The sequence below is a fragment of the Bubalus kerabau genome, chromosome 12 (assembly GCF_029407905.1).
Source record: "Bubalus kerabau isolate K-KA32 ecotype Philippines breed swamp buffalo chromosome 12, PCC_UOA_SB_1v2, whole genome shotgun sequence".
NCBI lineage: Eukaryota > Metazoa > Chordata > Mammalia > Artiodactyla > Bovidae > Bubalus > Bubalus kerabau.
In genome coordinates this window covers 25,512,539-25,538,012 of record NC_073635.1, presented here as the reverse complement: position 1 = coordinate 25,538,012, position 25,474 = coordinate 25,512,539, and the positions used below count along the sequence as shown (strand labels likewise).

Here is a 25,474-nt window from a genome sequence, read left to right as displayed (position 1 = left end):
TAAGTAATATGGAATAAGTCATTAGCAAAAAACATAAAGCGAGAAATGTGCATTAAAATGATGCATAACATAACCACATTCATTTCAGAATGTATTCCAGTATCAAACGACAAAGCTTAAAAATGTAAAACCACAATTACTTTTGCACCAAGCTAATATTTTTACAGTTTTAGTTTAAGGTGGGCTTCCCAGGGGGCACTAGTGCTAAAGAACTTGTCTACCAATGCAGGAGACTTAAGAGACACGGGTTCGGTTGGGAAGAATCCCCGGAGAAGGGCACGGCAACCCATGCAAGTATTCTTGCCTGGATAATCCCCATGGCCAGAGGAGCCTGGTAGGCTACAGTCCATGGGGTCGCAAAGTCAGACTGGACTGAAGTGACTTAGCATGCATGCACTGATGGTTTAAGGTGCTGGTTCTCAACCTTTCCTGCACATTTGAGTCAAGTGAGGAGTGTTTAGCAATCCAATACCCAGGCTGCACCCCAGGCTAATTAAATCCGAGTTCCCAGGGATTCAGTTCCCCAGGCATCAGTATTTTGTAACTCCCTTGGTGATTCCAATGCACAGCCAAGGTCCAGAGCCACTGCTCTAAAGTAATATTTACTTTTCTTCATCCCTCTCATGACAATTGTAAAAATGAAACAAGAAAGGAATTTAATCAAAAAAAGAAAAAATGCAAAAATTCACTCCATAAAGAATAAAACAGAACGTCATGGTAATTATATTATTTTCAGCCCTCACTAGATAAATGCCTGTGTTAAATACAACTTCTTTATGTCATTGTGTTATTCCTCAGCATCTGGCTAGAATTTAATACAGAAAAAACAAAAGCAAAATTACAGAAATATTGCTGTAAGATGTGTCTCCTAGCATGAGAAGAGGGACATTGATCAATTATACCTTAAGTAAAGTAAGTGGACTTCAATACAGCTCAGAAGGTTTCCAACAGACATACGCTCTTAATTGGGCTCAAAGTCTTTGTTCTAACCATCTGTCAGGGTTTTTTGTTTTGTTTTGTTCTGAACTATTTGCATATATTAGTTTCAAGTATACAACATTATGACTTGGTATTTTTCTGATTATAATTGATTATACATTATTACAAGATATTATATATAATTCCCTGTGCAATATAGTAAATCCGTGTTGCTCATTTATTTTCTGTATAGTAGTTTGTATCTCTTAATCTAATCTGTTCTTTACCCTTCCCTCTCTTCTTAAATATCAGAACATGAGGAGTGACCAAGGCTCTTTCCCAGAGGCAGAAGTCCTCTGTCCACCCAGATATAAAGCAAGAGGGTCTTTATTATGCCTGAAATGGAGTTTTCTAGTAACCTAGTGGGCTGTGGGCTTAACAAAGATTAATCTTGACCTACAGGTTTTAAAGAAAGTTAAATGTTTACACTCCAAATTATAGAGTAAAATTCATACCAACTAACCTGGTGCTTCACAGACTAACTTAGTCTCAAGAGCCAAGGGCTATAGCCATCAAGACACAGGTAAATTCCAATTCCAAGACTGAGTCACTCATGTAAAGAGAACGGACTTCTAAACAGGCAGTGCCACCCACTTTTGGAGCATCACCAGACTTTTCAGGACAAGCCTGAGACAGATTTGTCACCAAAAGTCCACGAATACTGTATATGCTTGAGACATACTTTTGTTTTCACCTCTGGCCATTTCTCTGGGAACCAGAGTGCACCGCTAAGCAGGGAACGTGTACACAACCTGAGACTTGCTCTCTGTAAGCAAGTGGCTTTTCACTTATTCATCCAATGAACTTTTACAGAGTTTTTACTAAACACCAGTACTGGAGAAAAAACACCTAGGGCTATCCTGGCTAAAGTAGGATTTAACACAGGCATTTACATCTGTTCTGTCTTTAATTCCTACTAAATGACAGCTGAAGACATAAACTGTGGCAACATAGAGGACTGGAACTGAGAAACAGTCAGAAACACGTGGCAATGGAAAGGCAAATGGAGGAAAAGCAGCTGACCTTTTAGGCCAGAGACGGCTGCAATCTATGCTGGCAGAAGTAGAAACTAAGGAGCAAAGTGATTTACCCCACAGAAGCTCAGAGCACGTCAGGAACTGGCAGTACTGGCTGTCTCTAAAAGGAAGGGCAAAAGTGAGGCTGAAGACAGCAAGACCTGTTAAAACATTATTTCAGAAGCAGCCAAAAACCAGAGGTTTACTCTCCAGAGAGGTTGAATCAGAGGTATTCTGAGGGCGGGGGACACAGCACAGCTGACAGCGGGTGGGATCACTGTAGTAAAAACAGGAATTAGGTGAAGGTCCAGGGACTTGTGTGACCCACACCCCCTGCAGGCCTACTAGACCACGGGGAGCCGGGCCTACACAGGAGAATGGAAGACAGTTCAAGGGGTAGAATCTGAGCAACCCAAGGGAGAAGGACTGGGGGTCCCCAAAGGAACAGGACAGCCAGATCACTTGGGAGTGAAGCCTGACAGGGAACAAACTTTGAGCTTTCACACACAACTTCCAATCAACAACTGGATGACCTCAGTCTCAATTAGGACCAGACAAGGAAGGGTCGCTGGATGCTTGAGGATTAAAGTAAATAAATAGGGGAAAGAAGATACTCAGAGGAGAAGACACTGTAAAAACAAAGCCTTTCATTAATATCTCAGAGACATGAGACTGCACCAATGAAATAAGAACACAGGAAACATTCAGAGAACTAAAAGCAAACAAAAAAAAAACCTTTAAAAATAAATAAAATGAGAGTGCTATTAATTTTTTTTAAGTAGGAATGGGAAACTAATGTGGATGGAAAATGAAATTTATGAAACACTCCAAGAAATAGAACAGAATCAAGAAAAGGAAAACAGGAAAGAAAAAGACAAAAACAACAACAAAGAGAGCCCATTCAAATAACAGAAGTTCCAGGAAAGGGGAACAGAAAATAAAGACAAATTCAAAAATATACATTCCCAGGTTATTTGCTACTCACAATTGCTATTCAATGATGGGGTCTAGGAGAAGGCAATGGCAACCCACTCCAGTACTCTTGCCAACTGAGCAACTTCCCTTTCACTTTTCACTTTCATGCATTGGAGAAGGAAATGGCAACCCACTCCAGTGTTCTTACCTGGAGGATCCCAGGGACGGGGGAGCCTGGTGGGCTGCTGTCTACGGGGTCGCACAGAGTCGGACATGACTGAAGCGACTTAGCAGCAGCAGCAGCAGATGGGTTCTAAGCAGAGAATGACATAAGTAGAATAGCAGCAGTGGAGATGGTGAGTTGAAATGGGTCCTGAGGAGGGAGGCTGAACGAGGAAGCTAGTCAGGAGACTCCTGCAGTAACCCTGCATGCAGAAGAATTAAACAGGAAGGGAGAGAGTGGTGGGCAGTGGGGAGGAGAGGACCGAGGGCTGAAATGAGAGAGGAGACTGCGAAGGCTCCTGGGTGACCGCCGACGCAGGCGGACCAGAAGGCAGGGGCGCCGTCCATCAGGACAGGGGTACAGGGGGAGGACCAGACTGGAAGGCAGCACAGTCAGACATGTCAACTTGGAGCTGCTTACAGGCTGTGCACGTGGAGGTGCCCAACAGGTAGTCAGGCCCCTGGGTGTGTAGCTCAGCAGAGGGATGTACTAAACTCATCACTGCACAGGTGGCAGCAGAGTGCACCCACTTGAGAGAAATCACCCAGAGAAGACAGAGGAAGAAAACAGAATGGCCAAACTTGGATCCTGGGAACATTGGCCTTCAATGAGTAGATGAAGGAACAGGAATCACAAAAAGAGATAATGCATGATTCACATACATCCAAACTGTGATTTTGTCTCTGCTAGTCCTTAGAAATCTATGGTTTCATTGAGGTCAGGCAACTTAGGAAAGGAAAAGAAGAATGAGTCCTCTCCCCCTGTTGGCCATACAAGACACACATGAAGAAAAAGTGAAAAATGAGTCCCGGATGTATGGGCAACAGAACTGAAGATGGGCATAAGAGACCCAGAAAGAATGCTTTGGGAAGAAGACTATGAGTTCCAATTTTTTTTGTTTAAATAAAACTGGCAGAGGTTAAGGGTAGGACCAAAAAGAAAATTTATCTTCTTGATCACATCATGCAATGAACAAGACTTGTACAGATCACAGCACAGAGTCTCTCAATGAACTCTTTCTTCTTTCCGTGGCAACTCTCTCACACGTGGCAAGTGAATTCAGCCTCTGCATGTTTAGAAAGCATAGTTTAACATATCAGTGTGTGCATGTGGGCTAACTGAGTTTGTTGCCTTTTGAAACAGTTCTAGAGGTTTTTATTAAAATGATCGGGTTGAGTGGCTAAGATAGGTGGGCACTATCTGAAATTTGGGCTTCCCTGGTGCTCATTCAGTAAAGAATCTGCCTGCAATGTACCAGACACGGGTTCGATCCCTGGGTTGGGAAAATCCCCTGGAGAAGAAAACGGCAACCCACTCCAGTATTCTTGCCTGGAGAATCCCATGGACGGAGAAGCCTGGGAGGGCTATAGTCCACGCGCTTGCAGAGTCGGACACGACTGAGCAACTAAACCACCACCGCCACTTGGCCTTTAAGGCATCATCCATCGGATGCTCCTCTCTTAGGGAGCACAGGTAAGCTCAGAGAAGTTTTAGAAAATTTCAATGCTACCTCAGAAACTGTTCTTCTATCTTTGTAGCAGTGGGTTCAGTGGTGCGAAAGAGAAAAAAAAAAGAGAGAGAGAGAGAACTGAGAAGAAAAAGATCATAAGACCATCCATTATTTCTTGGCATTGTTAGAGCCATCAGAAACAATCTATAACACACACTGAATACAATGGGCTGCTGTCCATAAGGCAAAATATGCAACGTGCTCTGACTTGCAGTTAGAGAGTGAATTAATTTTTGAAGAGAAGCTAAAGCAGTACCTCCAGAAAAATAACAAGGAACCTTGTGCTACAGACCTTAACTGGCATGCGGTATAAGCTGGGGAACATTCTTCTTCCTTGCTCAGAAGTCAGATTTCTAAAATAAGGACTGATAACAACATTGACCCTGTTCATAGGAAGGTTGTTAGGATTAACTTAGAAATCATTATAAAATTATCTTGCAAATATTGTATTAGATCAGAATACCTAACTCCAGGCAACATATCTTTACAGTTGAAATAAAGTTTGAAATTTTCTAGACTGTTCATCATTGCCATAAAAATAGAATGCAATACAGATACATTAGCAAATGTTAAAGTCACTTTGCCCCTAGTGAGTTAATTTGGAACAACAGATTACACTGTTCAAGTAGTCACGCAAATCAACGTGATTTCGGTTGAGTTATGTGCCAAATTCAGACAAGTTTTTAAAAGATATTTGATGGTTTTCATCAGATAAATTAACATCAATTTTAGAAATGTGGGTATAAGAATACTGTATCAAACAGAGTTCTGGCAGGTGGTTCAAGGAACTTTCATAAAAATGTGGGCCAAGATAAGCAACTGATAAAAGATGTTGATGCTCCCAAGAAATTAGCCACAGATGAAGTGGATGTAAAGCGATAGAGAAGATAAGACCTTTCAAGAAACCAAAGAGTTGAAGAATCCAGATTCTGCCAGAAAAGTCTGCCTAAAGCAGAGATGGAACAGGGAAGATACAGCTCAACCTCCTTCTCCCACCACTTACCTTATTCACATCTTCTTTAATATTTTTATTTGATTATAAAATCTCTACTGATTCAGATCACTAAATCCTAGTGCTGTTGCCTTTGCATGACAATGAGTACATCACAGGCTTACAGACTTGATGCATAATTAGGTATTTGGGGAACTAAATACAAATGCAAGGTAACAGTACAATTGGGCTAACCTTGAGAAGCAATTATATTCATATTAATCATCAGTACTATGTTCTAATCACTGGATTTGGGAACATGAACGAGCCACGCTAAAGATTATCTGTTATGCTTCCCAACCTCCAGTCTCCTACTGGTGCTGACCACTGGTTGAAAAAACAGAAGCCAAAGAGTCAGGGGATGCAGTTCATAGGGTTAGCCTCCTCGGGGTCAGAGGAGGGTTGAGAAGGGCAAAAGTGGATCTGAGGAATGGTCAGTGGAGAGTAACCAACATAAATATAACCCTCAGGATTTTTAAGGCATCCTATTAGTCCAGCTTTAAAAATAAGGTTTGTGTCTTCCTTTTAATTTATTCATGAGTCACTGAAATATCCTACACTATGTTAATGTTACGGTAATTCCAATAGGCAACAAGTTCTATATAGGCCCAGGTTTTGATCAGGTATATATTTGACTGTAAGCAGCAAAAACACTTGTGACTTTATTTATTTATTTATTTTTACAATGACTTTAATAAGGTGGGATTCACCCATACGAAGGGCTTCCCAAGTGGTGCAGAGGTAAAGAATCTGCCTGCCAATGCAAGAGGCAGAAGAGACACAGGTTTGATCCCTGAGCAAGGAAGATCCCCTGTAGTTAGGAAATGGCAATCCACACCAGTTGCCTGGAAAATTCTTGCCTGGAAAACTCCATGAACAGAGGAACTGATGAGCTACAGTCCATGGGGTCACAAAGAGTCAGGCATAACTGAGTGACTGAACACACACACACACACACACACACACACCCATAAGAAGTTTGGAGGTAGTAGACTGCTGGCATTGTCAGCACTCAAGGACATTGGAGCCAGAGTCAGCCATTTGGGGGGCTTTTAATTGATGCGTTTCACCTCAAGGTTGTAAGAAAGCTGCTGCAGCTCCAGACATCATACCTGCAAGGAAAGAGGAAGGCAGAAAGGAAAAGAACAATGCCAGTTGCATCTATCCATTTTTATTGGGAGAGCAAACACTTTCCTAGAAAGCTCAGCCAAATTCTACCTTTGTTTCACTGGCCCAACTACAGTGCACTTCTAACTATAAAAGGGGCTTTGTAAGCACATAGTTAGGGGAGTGTTTTTTGCCTTTGATAATATCTGGCTTCTGGCAGCAAGCAGGAAGTGAGGAGATATTTAACAGGCAACTGAAAGTGTCTGCCACAGTTAAATATCATTCATATATTTTATGTTTATTATATTAGCTACTCAAAAGAAACCCATTCACACTCATTAAATATTAGATAACAAAAAGAAATGCTCGTTTACTCTTCCTTCTCTAGTGAATAAGCCAGATAGGTAGTGAGCCTGTCATCTGAAAGCCATTCTCAACTAACATCAACCCACTTCTTACAGTAGATGGGAGAACGGGAGAACTGATTTAAAGGTAATATCTCAACTTATGAATATGATGCTGTCCTTCTCAGGATAATTATGTTGTGTTCTTGAATCCTAGTTCTTACTAGGGCTTATATTTAGTACTAATATATTTGCTTCTCAAAACTAGCCTAATTATGCTGTTAGTGAATTCGTATTTAATTCCCAAATATACCCACTTCCACATCATTTCTACAAGACTCTGTGATCTACTGATTGCTATGCAAAGACAGAGGCATTAGGATTTAGAAATCTGATTCAGTAGAGGTTTTATTATCATTAGAAATATTGAATAAGATGTCCCTGGATGTACCATTTTGATCAGTTACAAAAGATAACATGCTATAGACCAAGAGATATTATACTCTAATTACTGCCTTCTATTCAGTGATCCCACTGCTCATGTTAATGAATAGCTGCCAAGGAATAGTCATTTAACAGAGAAGGGAGCACAGCAACCACATTTCAGACTTCAGTATGGCAGTGATCCCTCCCCCTTGTACAAACCCAGCATGGTGTGTGACTTGAGTTGCTGTCATTTCAGTGGTTTTTGATTTTTTTAACCGTTGTTTTATTCTGCATTGCATCTATTATTCATATGAATCCTAGGGCAAAGCTGATTTTCCTGCCACATCACCTTGTTCTGTCACACAAACTTTCTGGCCACTTCTGCCCCAGAGCACTCTTGATGGAAGCATTTGTTATACAATCAGTCTACAATGTGGGCTTAACTTGGCACTGACTTGCAAAGGGGAAGGAAAATCGCATTTTATAGCGCTGAGTTTAAAATCTGAACAATTCAGATACATCCAAAGCACTGAGACAATGACATTTCAAAGGCAGCCAGGTACAAAACACTAAATGATATTCAATTCAGTCAAACTGTTTTATGCTTTAGTTCATCAGTATTGTTGACATATAACAGAAAAAGATTCCATGGCCATAGTGAGCCCCAGTAGACTGCAGACTATAACTCTTGTGATGCTTTAAAAATTAAAAGTTTGAAATGGGGCTGGATGATCAAGAAAGTCGGTCCTTTGTATATTAATATTATGGACAAACAAACCTTAGGCATCTCCTGAGATGTTTCCTTAAAACACAGCTAGTAGGACATACCACAGTTTTCTTTTATCCTTCCTCTATCGTACTGCTGAGAATATGGATTGAGCTCTTAGCACCATTTTGGATCATAAGGATAAAGGTCACATCTTAGGGATGGTGGGATAATGAATTGGAAGCAGCTTGGGTGCCTGAGGACTTCAAGGACCAGCTCTGGACTTTCTACTCTAGAATCCCTATGTGAAACTGAAACAAGCTTCTGTCTTGTGGGTCTTTATCACTCACTGTCAAACACAATGCTAGCAGCTACAAGCTCAGGTAATAACAAAAACAACAGCTAATATTTATTGACCTCTGACTTTGTTGGATAGTGTTCTGGGCACTTTATTTGTGTTAGCATCTTCAACCTTCACAACAACCCGATGAGGCAGGTAGTATTTTACAGAGGAGAAAACTAGAACTTGAGAAAGATACTTAACTGACCAAGGTGATACAGCCAGTGAGTGGTAGAAATGGGACTCAAGCCCCGGCATCTGACTCCAGCACCCATGCTTAGGACAGTAACCATGGTGGAGGCCATCTTTATAACTATGACTCCTATTTCCTCTACATAGTACATCTATCTCATTTTGAGTAATATTTATGTTTGCCTTAGTTTTTGGAACTCCCCTACTTTCAAACACCCTACTTGTTCAACAAATGCTTACTTTAATAGGTTACAATACTCTGTGTTATCCCAAGGTTAAGGAAGACAAGTGAAATTTATTCTGATGGAATAAATATTGGAATTTATGCATGTAATTGTTTTGTGCTCTGTAGCAAAAGACATAATTTCATTCTTCTAAATGCTGCACAATAGGGAAAAAAGAAGTGAAGGATAGAGACAATGTCTTGAAGAATGATTCAGTAATGAAGGACATAGTCAGAGAACAACCTGAATTCAGTACTCTTTCAATGCAATCTTCCACAACGACGTATTCAAAGTACTTTATAGATCAGTAGCTTAAATTATTTTTTAAAAAGCAACTGTCATTATCCATAAGAGGAAAATATATTTACTCCATACTTAGGGTGGCTGGTACTTAAGGTCATTTTATGCAAATGATGTTTTTGTTGATAAAGTCAGGAACAAGGAAATCCAGTTTCTATGTAAGTACTAGACTTTTTTTCTGGACCCTGGGCTTTTAAATGTAATTATGACATTGGAATGTCCAAAGAGAAGTATACATGAAGGATGAAGGAGATCGGAATTGACCCTTTAACCGTATTCCACATGACTGCTGCTAAGTCTGCTGCTAAGTCACTTCAGTCGTGTCCGACTCTGTGCGACCCCATAGATGGTAGCCCACCAGGCCCCACCGTCCCTGGGATTCTCCAAGCAAGAACACTGCAGTGGGTGGCCATTTTCCTTCTCCAATATTCCACATGACTAGAACCTCATATCAAATGCTAGTTTCACAATTTAAGACTCAGAATTTTGAGACAGAAGGAAGTCAAGAGGCCATAGTCCAGTACCTTAAATTACAGATGGAAAGAGGTCCAGTAAGCACCTGGTCAAGACTACACAATAGGAAGAACGACAAGTAGAAGTCAGAATCCCGAATCCCTAATTGAAGCTCCATCCTTTAGGCCATATGGCTCAAGAGAGACACAGAAAGCTTGGAGAGCCTCAGAAAAGGATGAGGGCTGGAAAACAGTGTAATGAAAGGTCAGAGGATCTGGGATTATTTAACTTGAAAGGAAAAGACCAAAGAAATGATTTAATAATTACTCAGTGCAATGGCACCCCACTCCAGTACTCTTGCCTGGAAAATCTCATGGACAGAGGTGCCTGGTAGGCTGCAGTCCATGGGGTCACGAAGAGTCAGAAACGACTGAGCGACTTCACTTTCACTTTTCATTTTCATGCATTGGAGAAGGAAATGGCAACTCACTCCAGTGTTCTTGCCTGGAGAATCCCAGGGATGGGGGAGCCTGGTGGGTTGCCATCTATGGGGTCGCACAGAGTCAGACAAGACTGAAGTGACTTAGCAGCAGCAGCAGTGCGAAAAAAAAAAAAAAGCCAAAAACAGAAAAACAAAAAACAACCAACAATCATTTTCTCTCTCCTAATGAGACAGATAATAAAGGTTTTCTTCACAGTGTTGCCCATGCTATTCTTTCTGTTTTAAACATTGTTTTACTTTACTCTCCACCTACCCAAATACTGGGCATCCTTGGTGGCTCAGCAGTAAAGAATCCACCTGCAATGCAGGAGACACAGGTTCGGTCCCTGGGTCTGGAATATTCCCTGGAGAAGAAAATGGCAAACCACTGCAGTGTTCTTGCCTGGGAAACACTATGCACAGAAGAGCCTGGAGGGCTACAGTCCATGGGGCCACACAAGAGTTAGACACGACCTAACGATTAAACAACAATCCAATACAACTTCATTTCAATGTCATTTGACAAGGCCTAGATCTTTCTAAATCGTCCCCAGATGAGTCCATTAACACTGAACCTTATTTTCTCAGGTTTCCTCCTTTAGCACTTATGGTTAGGACCGCAAAGATTGACACATGCATTGTCATCATGACCAAATGTTTCATTGGGGTGTTTCTCCTTTGGAGAAATCTATTCTAATCCTTCAACTCTTAATCCTCCTGTCATGTAAACCTCCATGGAATTTCTATCGTGGTTAGAGTTGAGCTTAGAATAGAAACTCAATATTTATAGAATTTAATCAATCCAGGGCATTGTAATTTATGTTAAATATAAAATATATTTTTTCTAATGATGAATTAAGTATTATTTAAGTAATCATTAAGTAATATACTAATTATACTGTAAACTTTCTAAAACCAGATATATTATCTATCTGCAAAATGTAAGGTCTGAAGGTTCAAGGATTGACAGATAAACCACAATCCTTTCTCAAGTCTGAGCCTTATGATTCTGTCATTATCTACATTGACTTAAACAATACGTACTCTAGATCTCAAGGTTTCAGCTATCTCCAACATTGATTCAAACCACTGCAAAGTCAAACTGATGAATTAATCGATGAGATATTTGTAATAAGTTTTCTGTGGCACAAAAATAAACTGAACAGCTGATTCAATAATCATGTGATTAGAATGTTCCAATTCTATCCATGTAATGAGAACCACAAGCTAGAAGCCATATATATTGCTCTGATGTTACAAAAGATGAAGGATTATAGATGCACTTACCTTTTATGGATCTATTACCTCTAGTATTTATACAATATGATGGTTTCATAAAGTTTTCTGGAGATTATTTTTTCACTTTTATTATTTGTACTCATGCATTTAGTAAAGTAACTGATATACTAGAGAAGAGAGGATATCACTAAGTAATCTTGGCAGATGAAGAGAAGAAAATCCCTTACAAGAGACCAACTTGCTACATATTTTAAGAGATCACTCTTACATATCTCTATGGCTGTTTTAACTGACATCATTCTAATCTCATGCTTTCGAGGGTTTTACGTTCACTATAAAACATATACATGGGGATTTGCCCTTTTATTAGCATGTCAATCTATTAATATAATAAATACGATATTTGAGATAACGAACTACCTGATCTCCAGTGGAGATCATTAAAATGTTGCCTCTCAAATTGCCTTCCTAAGGGGCAGACCTCTTTAAAAAATTGATGGGAGTCATGAATTGAATTTGTGAAATTTTTAGAATCTCCTTTCAGTAACAGCCATAAGTTTTCTATAGACAAAGATGGTATTTGGCTCACTCTGAGAGGCCTCCTTGTCTAATAATGTGAAATATAATACAATTTTAGAATAAGCAGGCCTTTAAAATGTCATTTTAGAATGACATTTTAAATGCTTAATGAAAAGCAAGAACCTAAGTGTCTTTGTCACCGCAGTTTATTTCAAGATTCTACTTCGCCTGATTTAGGGTCACTTGAAAAACAGCCAGATTGACAGCAGGATTTTAAAAGTGGCAGTATCTGGAACAGACAGTCCTTCCAATGCCAAAGTGGATCCACAGTGAAGTTAACGAGGCTGACCCTTTGGGGCTTTCGCTTGCACAGGTCTATGAAGGCAAGAAGCTATGAATGTCCCAGTGTCCTAGGAGGGGCCAGCAAGCCAGGTGCTAATCAGGAAGCATTCCTATGTGTTCATTTCTGGTAAGTTGGCCTACAGAGATCTCTGAATCTTCAAGCCTTCCATAATTTGTTGTGATTTACTTTTTTTTTTTTCATTTTAACTAAGATCTCTTTTATAACTTTGTATTTGTTTTTTTTCTTAGAGGGATCCCAAAGTCATGTGAATCTCAGGCCCCATAAAATCTAGATTTGCTCCTGCCCAACAGCAAGAAGGATTTCATTACAAATAAAATTTATTGCAAAGAATCTTTTTAACTGACATTTTCTAACAGAGTTCGATTAACTACACTAAGGCCCTCAAAGTAATTTGTGTGAATGTAGCCAAATGGTCTGCATAAATCATCATTTGGATACTGGGAGTTAATGATGTGACACAAAGCCTCAGAGATAAATGAGAGCCCTAATTTAGATGTAGCACCATGGACTCTTAAAACAATAGGTGGATCAGTGCAACAAAAATGACCAAGCAGATGTTAATTCCCAACTTATTACTAAGTAGAAAACTCCTACAGAGATTGCATGAGGTTCTGACACACCTCAAGTAAAAGTTAGGGGCAAAGGCATAATCTATCCTGTGTCGAACAATAATCACTACTGAGGCTGAAAAGAAGAGCTTCATTTGGGGTCTTAAGAATTGCAATTCAGGAGATATAGACTCTGGTAAAACTGTTTAGAGTGGTCCCCTAGAATAGAAAGTGTCTGGGGCTTATCAAGGCAAAAGCCACAAGGTTGTTCAAAAATTGTGACTGACCCTGATGCAAGAAAGGAAATATTTGTCCTTAAGGGATAGGTTGTCACAAATTATTTTAGAGTAAGTAAGGGCTTCCCTGGTGACTCAGTTGGTAAAGAAGCTGCCTGCAATGCAGGAGACCCAGCCAGGTTCAATCTCTGGGTCAGGAAGATCCCCTGGAGAAGGGAAGCAGTGAGAAAGCTACCCACTCCAGTATTCTTGCCTGGAGAATCCCATGGACAGAGGAACCTGGTGGGTTACAGTCCATGAGGTCACAAAGAGTCAGACATAACTGAGCAACTAACACTTTCACTTTCAAGGGTCAGATACATATCTTGAGTTTTTGGGCTGATGTTCTGGATGCCTATGTTATGATAAGAAGTGGTCCGAGTTCAGATTTCATCTGGGCTGAACAGTGCTTGAGTCACACTTCTTCAGCGGCCTCTCAGCTCTATTTCAGATGCCTCTCTTGTCAACACTGACTCCATTTTGATTCTCCTTTTATACCTGAAACCTCTCTGCAAAAACTGAGTTCAGACAAACTGAAAAAATTCAGTGGTCAGTGCATACCATGACAAATAATATGGTGCAGAGATTCAAGTCAGTGTGACAAAAGAAAAAAAAAAAAAAAGGTATCAAAGAATCATTAGTCCCTCTGAACATCATACATTGTGCGGACTCTACTCTGCTGAGCTAAGGGGTCACAGCTTGAACATGGATCCACTTCTGAGTCACTGATACTTGTCACTTATCCTGCAAGAGGTGGGCTAAGAGCACATAAATTGTCAGCACTCAATTAGGAAAAGAATATTTCTCTCACTTTTAGTTTCATGACTTACTAACATGTCCTATACTTTAGAAAATTCACCAACATTAATACCAAGGCTATGACAGTGCTCCAGTGGAGTTAAGATGGTTGTTGTTAACAATAAATCATTTTAAGGTAACTTCCATCATCTGAATGAGATAAACTTTCAATACTTAAGGTAAATCTTTTTAAAATATTCCCCACAAAACTTAACAAGTCAGAAGACAGTCTCTCCCAAGAAAACAAGTACAGCCCCTGGGCCTAATGGGTAAAGGCAATGGTGGTGGGAGATGGCTGGTGGGGAGGGGTGGAGATAGGAAGACAGAAGATCAAGGTTAAAGCTTGTGAGAAGATTCACACAAGACACAAGACTTTCTCAGGAGAAATCAGTCTTTAGCCAACGCCTTAGGACAGCAGTACCCCAAATACGGGCTGTCGGCCTCTGAGGGTCATTGAAGTTACTGTCAAGTATAAACTTACAACTATTTTAATAATAATACTGAGACATTATTTGTCTTTTTCATTGCACTGTTTTGCATAGATGGTACAAAAGCAATGATGGCTAAAGCTGTTGGCTGCTGCTGCTGCTGCTAAGTCGCTTCAGTCGTGTCCGACTCTGTGTGACCCCATAGACGGCAGCCCACCAGGCTCCCCCATCCCTGGGATTCTCCAGGCAAGAACACTGGAGTGGGTTGCCATTTCCTTCTCCAACACATGAAAGTGAAAAGTGAAAGTGAAGTCGCTCAGTCGTGTTTGACTCTTAGCGACCCCATGGACTGCAGCCCACCAGGCTCCTCCGTCCATGGGATTGTCCAGGCAAGAGTACTGGAGTGGGTTCCCACTGCCTTCTCTGAAAGCTGTTGGTGGCTAAACACAAATCGAGGCAATGGCTCCTAAGTGTACTGGTATCACGTACTAGTTTCGTGTGAAATCAGTGTGCTAACTATAAAGCACATTGTACTTCACTGCCACTCACTGGCAGGAGGGGAAAAAAAAGCCAGAGAACAGTTTCACTTTACAATGACTGTTACAAAGCAATACAAATTATTAACTTTATTAAATATCAGTCCTTAGATGTACTTGGTTTTTTATAATCTGATGAAACGGGGAGTGTTCAAAAAGTACCCCTGCTACACACTGAAGTATGATGGTTGTCTCAAAAAAAGGATTTGGACACGTTGCTTGAGTTCTGAGCTGAATGAGCAACTTTTTTCAGAGACTGCCATTTTTACTCGATTTGGTGAAGAATCATGTGGAGAAGGCAATGGCACCCCACTCCAGCACTCTTGCCTGGCAAATCCCATGGATAGAGGAGCCTGGTAGGCTGCAGTCCATGGAGTCACTAGGAGTTGAACATGACTGAGCGACTTCACTTTCACTTTTCACTTTGATGCATTGGAGAAGGCAATGGCACCCCACTCCAGCACTCTTGCCTGGCAAATCCCATGGATAGAGGAGCCTGGTAGGCTGCAGTCCATGGAGTCACTAGGAGTTGAACATGACTGAGCGACTTCACTTTCACTTTTCACTTTGATGCATTGGAGAAGGAAATGGCAACCCACTCCAGTGTTCTTGCCTGGAGAATCCCAGGGACGGGGGAGCCTGGTGGGCTGCTGTCTATGGGGTTGCACAGAGTCGGACACGACTAAAGCGACTTAGCAGCAGCAGCAGCAGCATGTTTATTTAGACATAAGTATTTGGCAGAAACTTTATCAACAATGAACCAATGAGACTGTCACTTCAAGGAAAACAACTGACAGTTTTGTTGCCAAGGATAAGACTCAAGATTTGCAGTGAAAATCAGAATTTTAGAAAAATTGTATCTATCAGTGTAAGCCTGGCAGTTTTTCAATGCTCAAAGACTTTTCTGATTATTAGCAACATTAACAGATAAAATATTTTACACTGTATAATGAAATATGCCAACATTTGAGAGAGCTGAATAATTCAAAGAATCAATATTCCAAATGACCAATGCATCATGTTACAAAATGCATCATTACAAAATATATGGGTAAAATATCGATTCAAAGCACAAAATAAACCAATAAATTTTAATGTAACAGAATTTGAAAAGTTCATGGATATGGTTTCAGATTCTATGATGCAATTCACCTTTAAGAAACTTAGTATTTGGTGTTGCATCTAAGAATAGCCACAAACTATTTAAGAAAGTTATTAAAATACTCCCTTTTCCAAGTATTGAACTGAGATTTCTTAAAACATCTCAACCAAAACAAGACATCACAACAGCTTGGTAGTGTCTTTAAAATATGTCCACAGACTCTCTGACAATCCTGTTCTCAAAAGGTGTATTCTGAGAGTCAGACTTTTTTTTTAATTGAAGTATAGTTGACTTACAATATTATTTTAGTTTCAGGTAGACAGGTGAACTGAGGCAGCAAAGTGATTCAGTTATGCATATATGTATATCTACTCTTTTTCAAATTCATTTACATTATAGGTTATTACAAAATATTGAGTATAGTTTCTGTGCTATGCAGTTAAGTCCTTGTTGGTTATCTGTTTTACATATAGTAGTGTATATATGTTTATCCCTAAAATACATGAAAATGAAAGTGTTGCTTAGTCATATCTGACTCTTTTTGATCCCACAGACTGTAGTCCACCAGGCTCCTCTGTCTGTGGAATTCTCCAGGCGAGAATACCGGAGTAGGTTGCCATTTCCTCCTCCAGGGGATCTTCCTGACCCAGGGACCGAACCTAGGTCTCCTGCATTGCAGGCAGATTCTTTACCATCTGAGCCACCAGGTAAGCCCACGTTAATCCCAAACTCTTATTATTTGTAGACTTTTTATGATGGCCACTCTGATTGATGTGAGGTGATACCGCACTGTAGTTTTGATTTGCATTTCTCTAACAATTAGCGATGCTGAATATCTCTTCATGTGCCTTTTAGCCATCTGTATTTCTTCTTTTCTGAGGCTCAGACTTAATGATTCATTTCTAGCAAACAGTATGTGACAAAAGTGACAATGTGTGACTTATAACAGTTCAGAAATGCATCGTGGTTTCCTCCTTGCTCTCTCTCAGAAAACCTGGGAGAAGTCAACTGCTACTTTGTGAGGACACCAAAAGATCTGAGAATCTTGGTCTTCAGTGACAGGAAAAAGATCAAGCTGGATGTCCGCATCTTGACTATGTGAAGCAAATATTCCCTTTAGGTAACTTCAAGACTCAACTACTGCCCAGGCTTCTTGTGGGTCATGGATAATGTATTATATTGGGAGTTGGCTAAATTCAGCTCACTGTCTGCTTTTGCAAATAAACATTTATTGGAACACAGCCAGGTCTCTGTTAGATATGCTCTTCGGCTGCTTACAACAGCAGATGTGAAGTTGTCACAAAAACGCCATGGCTTAAAATAGATATTATTTGGTCACTTACAGAATGTTTGCTTACCCTTGTACTACATCAGTGTTCTTCAATTTGCCCTCTTGGTACTCATTTTCCCACTGAAATTTCAAGGTATGACTTTTTTAAGGAATCAGAACCTTTCTCTTCTCTCCCTCTTATTCTTGTCTAATCAACACCACAGTGTGAGAGGGTGATTGGTTAATATTCCAAATGCCATTATACTGACGATTAGTTTTCAACTTATAAATTTTGAGGGGACACAAACATTCAGTCTATAACAGTAATCAAGGAATTTTAGTACCATATAAATTTGGTACCCACCATCATCCATTTAAAAATAGATAAAAGTGCTCTTAAATTGAAATTTTACATCTTCCTTTCTATTTGAATCTGTTCTTATGGTCCACATATCTTCCCTGGAAACTAAGTTTCACAATGTATTTTTTAAATCACAAGTTCTTTATTTATCACCCTCACTCAACAAACATATAGAGTTGCCCCCTGAACAGCACAGGTTTAAACTACACAGGTCTGCTTATACACGGAATGTTTTCAATAGCAGATGCTACAGTACTACAGGTTCAGGTGTCGACTGAATCCCAGGATGAAGAACCACAGACATGGAGTAACTGAGTACGGAGGGCCAACTGTGAGCTAAACTCAAATGTCTGTGGGGAGAGGTGGCGCCCCAATCTTCCATTGTTCAAGGCCAACTGTATACAAACTGAAGTTTTTTAATGTAAGTTTTATATTTTCTGTGAGCATAGGGCTCCAAGTGTTAAAAATTTTCTTCTAAATGAATTACTATTATAATTATTATTAATGTATAACTGATGAATAATTTTCATATATTAAAGCTTTTTACCAAAACATACATTTATTTTAATTTTTATAAATAACTATTAAACATACAAGCTAACATTTTATTGAAAGTTCTCTTACTAAGGTTAATATGTATGCTGTGACAATCGGTCATGTCCAGCTCTTTGCAACCCCATGGACTGCCAGGCTCCTTTGTCCATGGGATTCCCCAGGCAAGAATACTGGAGCGAGTTTCCATTTCCAATTCAAGGGGATCTTCCTGACCCAGGGACTGAACCTGTGTCTCTTGCATCTCCTCTGCATTGGCATGCAGATTCTTTACCATAGTGCCACCCAGGAAGCCCAGTAAGGTAAATAAGAAGTTTTTTCTAATTATTTCATCCACAGGTGAATTTACTTCTTTCTAGATTAAGTTATAGCAAATATAGGCCATCGGTTATATTCCTATTTCCCATAGTAAGATTTGGGATCAGTGAGGTACACCTCTTTCTCATGTGTAGTACGAGAAAGGGTATTACAAATGCTTGTAAATTCTCAAGGTGGTCAATTTAAGAAAAATACTTGATATAAAGTTGAAATTTCCCTTAAAACCAATTTTTTTTTTTTTTTTTTTGCACAAGTCCTCTCTTGGGAAGTCTTCCTGTACCTTACGGGCACTGAGTTTGAAGCCCACTGGAGTAAGGACCCCTGAAATCTCAGAGGGGGAAAGATGGAAGTGAGAACAAGAGCAGATGATCAACCATGAAAAGCTATAGGGCCACTGGGTGGAAGAGCTGGATGAAATTAAGTGGAAGTTCATGATGAAGTTCCCTGGTGGCTCAGATGGTAAAGCATCTGCCTACAATGTGGGAGACCCAGGTTCGATCCCTGGGTTGGGAAGATCCTCTGGAGAAGGAAATGGCAACCCACTCCTGTACTCTTGCCTGGAAAATCCCATGGACGGAGGAGCATTGTAGGCTACAGTCCATGGGGTTGCAAAGAGTCGGACAGAACTGAGTGACTTCACTTCGACTTCGCTTCATGATGAAGTAGGTAAAGGAAAACCAAGAGGACGAGAAAATAGGAAATAAAATTTGTTTTAAGAAAAAAACTAGAAAAAGGCAAGATGGGAGTTTTTGCACACTGGGCAGGGGCGGGGGTGGTGGGGCGGACCACAGTATGTCCAGAAGCGTCTGTTTTCTCAGATATTTTCCTGATGATCATCTACTCCAGCTCAACTCTATCTTATTCCGACTGTGAACAAGCTCCAGGCACAAGGGAGGTGCTCAAAAAGGTTGTGCTGACTAACAGACCATATTTAGGAGGTTTAAACCGCAAGGTGCTATTCAGGGAAGACATTCTCTACCTATCTGCCTTGACTATCTATGCAAGAGGTGGAAATACAAGTACTACCCTTATAGTTTTTATAGCACCACTTCCCAATTAGTGTCATGTGTGCTTTGTACAGAAATCTCTTCTGGAGGTTTTCTAAAAGACATTTTAGCATATGAAAAAATAGGGCCCTCCTGTTGGATCTGCGGCTCTTCCCTCCCCTCCCTCTTCAGGGTTTGTGGGAATCTCATCTTTCCTATTCTGTACACATAGTACTCTGTTCATATTTATCGTGCTGAATCAAAATCCAACCCTGGTTTCCTCTCTTCTTGACCTTAGAGCACACGGGCTCAAGATGCCTATTTTCCCAGGCTGCTGATTGCTGATTCGTTCTCACCTGGATGTCTGGGGCGGTGGTGCCCACACACCAACTCTCCACTTGACAGTCAGCACCACTCACACAGCACACAGCACTGCCGACTGGGATTGCTCTGAGTAAAGCCGCAAAATAATGCAAAGAGCGCAGCAGATGCGTTTGGCTCAGAAACATTTCAGTAACGATTTTCTTGCAGATGGTCAACTCAAGCATTGTTAAACTATCATACGTCGGGGTTTTTAACTGTTTTTCCACAAGAGCAAATATATTTTCATCATCTGAAGGCTCACGCCCAAGTAGATTTTCCCAACGGTATTTGAGGGTTGGACTGAGGCATGGACAGCAAAGTTATTGGCACACCAAAGGAATTTCCAGTGCCAGATATTATGGGGTAGAATTCAGCACAAATATTTCAGCTTCCTCCACTCACCCTCCCTCCCAAACTTATTTCTTGCTAATTCTTTCAAAATTAGCTTTTCTAGCCTAACACCCCAAAGTTGCCCTTTTGCTGTTATGAAATTGCAAACCACTTCAAGGCAAAGCCGTCTCTGAGACGTACCTGAGAGGCACATTATGAACTGCAAAGCTCCCACGGAGCAATTTAAAATGATGAATATCCTTTCCAAACATCCTTTTCAAAATTGCACATGGACTCCAGCCAGTCACAAGACAGAGATGTGGAGGATGCATTCAACTCCCCGTCTGCTTTTCACATTGCTCATCGCTGATTTATAACTCACAGTAAGTCACTTGGCCACACAAACAGAGCTGACGGGCAAGCACAGCCCCCAGCAGATGCAGTGTGTAGCTAAGAAAGAAAAGATAGGTCCCTGGCATTATGGTTTTTTTCTCCTACCTGCACCCTGATGTGACTCACCGCTATTCTGAGAAGAGTTCTACCCACTAATCTCAGAAGAAGAAAAACACCAAACCCTGAGGAACATTTTAGACTTCGACAAAATAAATAAACCACTATAGAGATAACTTCAGACTTCTGCTTTCATTAAAGCAGTTTCAATGCATCTTCTCTCCCTTGAAACACAGTAGCGTGTGTAAATTCATTCCTTCCTGTGTCAAGTTTCATTAACAGAATCACTTTTTTTTTCTAGAATGTGTACCATTCACTGATTAGATGAGACACATAGACACTTCCTTTTGCACAAGCCATGAGAGGGCACTGTATGTTTCAAGAGATAAAATGAAGGCTGTGGTAATGAATTCAGGAAACCCCAAGGCACAGCTGATGTAATTTCTGAGCAGAACTGCAAAGCGAGCAGACAAGATGGCCATCTTATGCTGCCATGTTAGCTCAGCCCAACTTGCTACGAGAGCTGAAGGGTACCAGAAACCATGCAAAGTCACACTCTGGAGCCGGCAGAAGGCAGATTGTGAAGTGCACGCCGGCTGCCATTCTGGCCGCGCTGCCCCCAGCACTCCACACTTGCTGCCCAGCGGGACATCCCCCCATGGGGAAGTGTCCCGGGACCTCTCACCAACATTTTCTATCATCCCCTCCCCCACCCCACCCTTGTGTCCGATTTTTCTGCCCTATAACCAGCTCATCCCCTCTCAGACCTCTGCTGCTGCTGCTGCTGCTAAGTCGCTTCAGTCATGTTCAACTCTGTGCAACCCCATAGACGGCAGCCTACGAGGCTCCCCCATCCCTGGGATTCTCCAGGCAAGAACATTGGACCTCTAAGTGTTCAAATTTAAGAACGAACTCATTTAATTTGCTCAGGTGCTAATAGCTAATGCAGAGAGAAATACCTCTGGTCCTTCTTTCCCTCCGAGGAATAGAGCACATTTTAAACAGGGGCTTCTTATAAACTATTATCTTCTGGCCCAGAGGAAGGGTACTCCTGCTGGGAAACTTCCAGGAAAATAGGAAACCAAAGGACATCTTTGGAAAGGCAGGTCAGTGACTACTGAAGTATAACACTTGACAGTTGTTGACTGGGGCCTGGGTCATAGCATCACTGTAATCTTTAGGATCCTTTGATCATATGGAAAGTCTTATTCTGGTTACCTCAAATAATAGTGGAATTGTTATAAGGATATACATTGAAAAGACAGCACCTGGAATTTCAAGGAACCATGAATAGCTATGGCTAATCAGTTTCATAGAAATGGAAATGTAGTTTGGAAAATGGAAAACAGTTCAAATTCAAGGGTGATCTAAAGCTTGGAGAGCAGGGGTTCATCCATTCCTTCCCCATCATGGAGACTCAGTGCCTCTGACTTTTGCTTCCTTGCAGCTGTCAGCCAACCACCTCTTCCTCCCTTCTGCATGTGCTTTGATTTCTGCTAGCGTATAACTTTTGCTTGTTCATAACTTACTCACAATTTCAGCCTACACACAGTCCCTGCTATCTCATAGCCCCTGGGTGTGTGTTTTTAGCTTCTGTTCTGGGTTCTGATTGACCAACTCACATATTTCCAATTTGAATGTCCTAGAAGGAGAAGTTACCTGGATCAGTTAGCTAGCATTCTCCTTGTTGAGGTAGAGACTTTGTATCAGGAGTCAGCCAAAGCATTCTTAGTTGCTAAGAACCAGTTTGGCTCATTTAAGAAAAAAGTATATATTGAAAGGATATTGGATCAGAGAGAGGTTCAGAAAATGAATAGAAACAAATGGAGGCTGAGAAGCCAAAACAGCAGCCAAGTCATATCTCCAAATTAGCTGAGGGTGGATACTCCTGCCATTCCTGAACAGAAGAAGCCATGACATGTAACTGACACTGGGTGCTGGAAACCAGGTCTCACTGCTTGTCCCCCAGCCCCCCTGGAACCTGGACAGTGTCATGGTCACTTCCAGAAAGCACTCTCCTCATCTCAGTTCTTTTGTGTGACCAAGTTTCAATTCCAGGTCCAAGGGAGGTATATTTGACTGTCCAAGCCTAGCTCACATGCTGTCACCCCAGCTACACTGGTGTTGGGTGGTGATCAGAGGATGGGAAAGCGTATACGGCCTTTCAGGCTTCATCAGTGATAGATGGGCTCTGCCTCTCACAAAGTTTGAAACAGTGGCGCGATGATGGGTGGCTAAGAAAAAAAAATGTGGACATCCATCACGTGAAGACAAAACCAATAAGCTCTGCTCCGGGGCAGCAGAACAGGGCTCCCCACTCAGCGGGGACTGTGGGCAGGTTGAGTACTTTGACTGGCCAGCCCGAGACAATCTCATGACCACAAAAGCACAGGGGATTCTTTCACATGCACTGTTTGAAGCCTCACAAGGCACACTTATATTCAAAGTAGGTATTTATATGTCCATCTGCCTGCTTGAACTGTAAGCATTTTAGAAGACTTTGGCTTTATTTTTTATCTCCCTAGTGCCTGGGGCACTGCTTGGCATATAGCAGATGCTCAAAAATGTCTGTCAAATTTAATAGGACCGTGGTCCAGGAATTTTTCCACAGCATTAGATAACATAAATTTCTTCACACTTTGGGGCAATACTATGATTTAAACAAGCAAATAAACAAAAAGGACTATTGATAGTTCATGAAAGAGCAAAAGAAGTAAGAATTTTTATGGCCCACAGTCTTCTCTGAGTTATCTTAGCTTCTTTACAGGGCCCAGATCTCTGAAATTGCAGCAGATGGAAAGGGGGAACTGCTTGAAAGAAGAGAGATGGAGGCATGAGAGAGAGGACAGAGTTTGAGAAGGAATCATTATAAGAGGGGCAGAAATGAAGGAATTAAGGAAAAGAAGCAGAGTATCTGGGGATATTAGACATAGAACGTACGATTCCTGATAACCTAGAAGGAAATTAGAGAATGGACAAAGTAATTCTGAATGCTGCTTTGATGGTAGCAAGGAAGAAAAGATAGAGCTAATATTTTTAAGCATTTATTATATGCAAGGCAATTGCTAGGAACTCTGTGTGTATGTATATATGTGTATGTGTGTGTGTGCAAGCTCAAACACACATTTAACCCTCACAACAACATAACAATGTGGACACTATTATACTGAGGCTTAGAGAAGTGATTGGCTTAAATCACAGAGGTAATAAATGAGAGCATCAGAATTTAATGACGCTCCATCTGATTCCAAATTCCACACTTTAAAAAAAAAAAAAAAATTCATCTCTCTCTCTCTGAATAAGGCAGAAAAGGGTTGGGGGAAAGATAGGGTGATCATGCTTGCTAGAAGCTGGTACTATGTCTCTAAACTGTGCCCACAAACTCCCAGGACCTTGAATGGTGCCTAACCTACTTTTGAAGACAAATTTGACAATTAACATGTTCTAAATCATTTATACATGAAAATTTTTTAAAAATTAATAGAAGAGAAGCTTTGCCTCTCACATCAGTTTTGAAACAGTTTTTGGAAATTTGTTACAGCAGCCCTAGGAAACCAAGTTCAGGAAACACCAAGAAAATCCTCACAGATTATTTATTACTTATTTTGTATTGAAATACAATTGGTTTATAACAAAGCAATGATTTCATGGATGTTACTGCTTATGAGGAGGCTAAATAGAAATCTAAGTACCTAATAGAGCAAGTGGTAAGTGGATGTAGGACAATTCATGAAAGCAGCATGTGGATGGTAAAGTTTAGGATACAAAAGCAAGTGTGTTGGGAGAGAAACACGTCTCAGAATATGCCCTCTGGATAGTGCAACTCATTCCAGCATCCTGCTTTTTAGATCCTATACGCAAAGAGTCACACAGAAAAGGTGAACATATGGACAAGCTCCCTGGAGAAGGAAATGGGAGAGATAGAGCCTTTGTTCTCTTACCAAAGGGGGCTCGGAGTTAAGCCTGCCACCCCCATCGGCCTCTACCTGGAAAACCACTGAACAAGGGTACAGCTACCATGACCGCAGGAGCTGGGCGCTGGTAGGTGGCAGTATCTAGGCAAGTTTACATGGTCACCAAGGCTTGAGCAGCATCTTTTTATATTGGTTTGTGCTCCTGGCCATCTCATCAGGGAGATGACACCAAGGTGAATGCAGCCCGGCAGGCAGAGCAGGGACCGGAGGCCACGCCAGGGACACCTCCCAGGGCTCAGCCCTTCGCAGGCCATAGAGGCCAGAGGGCCACCTGGATTGTTGATTGTCAAAGTGGAAGAGACCTCAGACATCAAATCATCCAAGCCTCTCGCTTTCCAGTTGAAAAAACAGGAATCCAGAATCACTGGGGGAAGGTCACAGGGCTGAGTGGTAACCGGTGTTAGGCATACCAGTTAAAGGCTCCCTGTATAGAGTTCTTTTAAGATGTGTGACTCTCTGAGCCAGTGGCCCAGTAGGGAATTTCTAGGATTGCCTGTCTCCCTGTCAGTGATGGAAACTGCAATCCTATTCATTTCATCTGATGATCTGGCAAAGGTCTCGGAAGTGGGAAGAAGAGAAACGCTGGAGGAGAGAGGTCTGAGGCGAGGCACATCACAGGACCGGGCGATGCCCCCAACGCAGCTCAGAGCTGGGCTTCCTGTGATGCACCGAGACTCGTGGTTTGGAGTGGGGGCTGCGTGGGATTCACAAAAGAGGGGAAGAGTTGTCAGAAAGTAGATGCTTTTGCCTGAAGCGAAAGGTCCCTAAGTCCCCAGTCGCCTTCCTCAATGCGTGCACACACACACATACCCACACACACGCACAAAAGTTGAGGCCACCACATCTGCCTTCCCC

General features: G+C 41.3%; 1 protein-coding gene across 1 annotated transcript in view; it reads right to left on the bottom strand.

Annotated features, from left to right (window-relative positions):
* LOC129624830 (uncharacterized) overlaps window positions 1-25,474 on the bottom strand; it is a 28,794-nt gene that overhangs the window by 1,074 nt on the left and 2,246 nt on the right. The window lies entirely within an intron of this gene.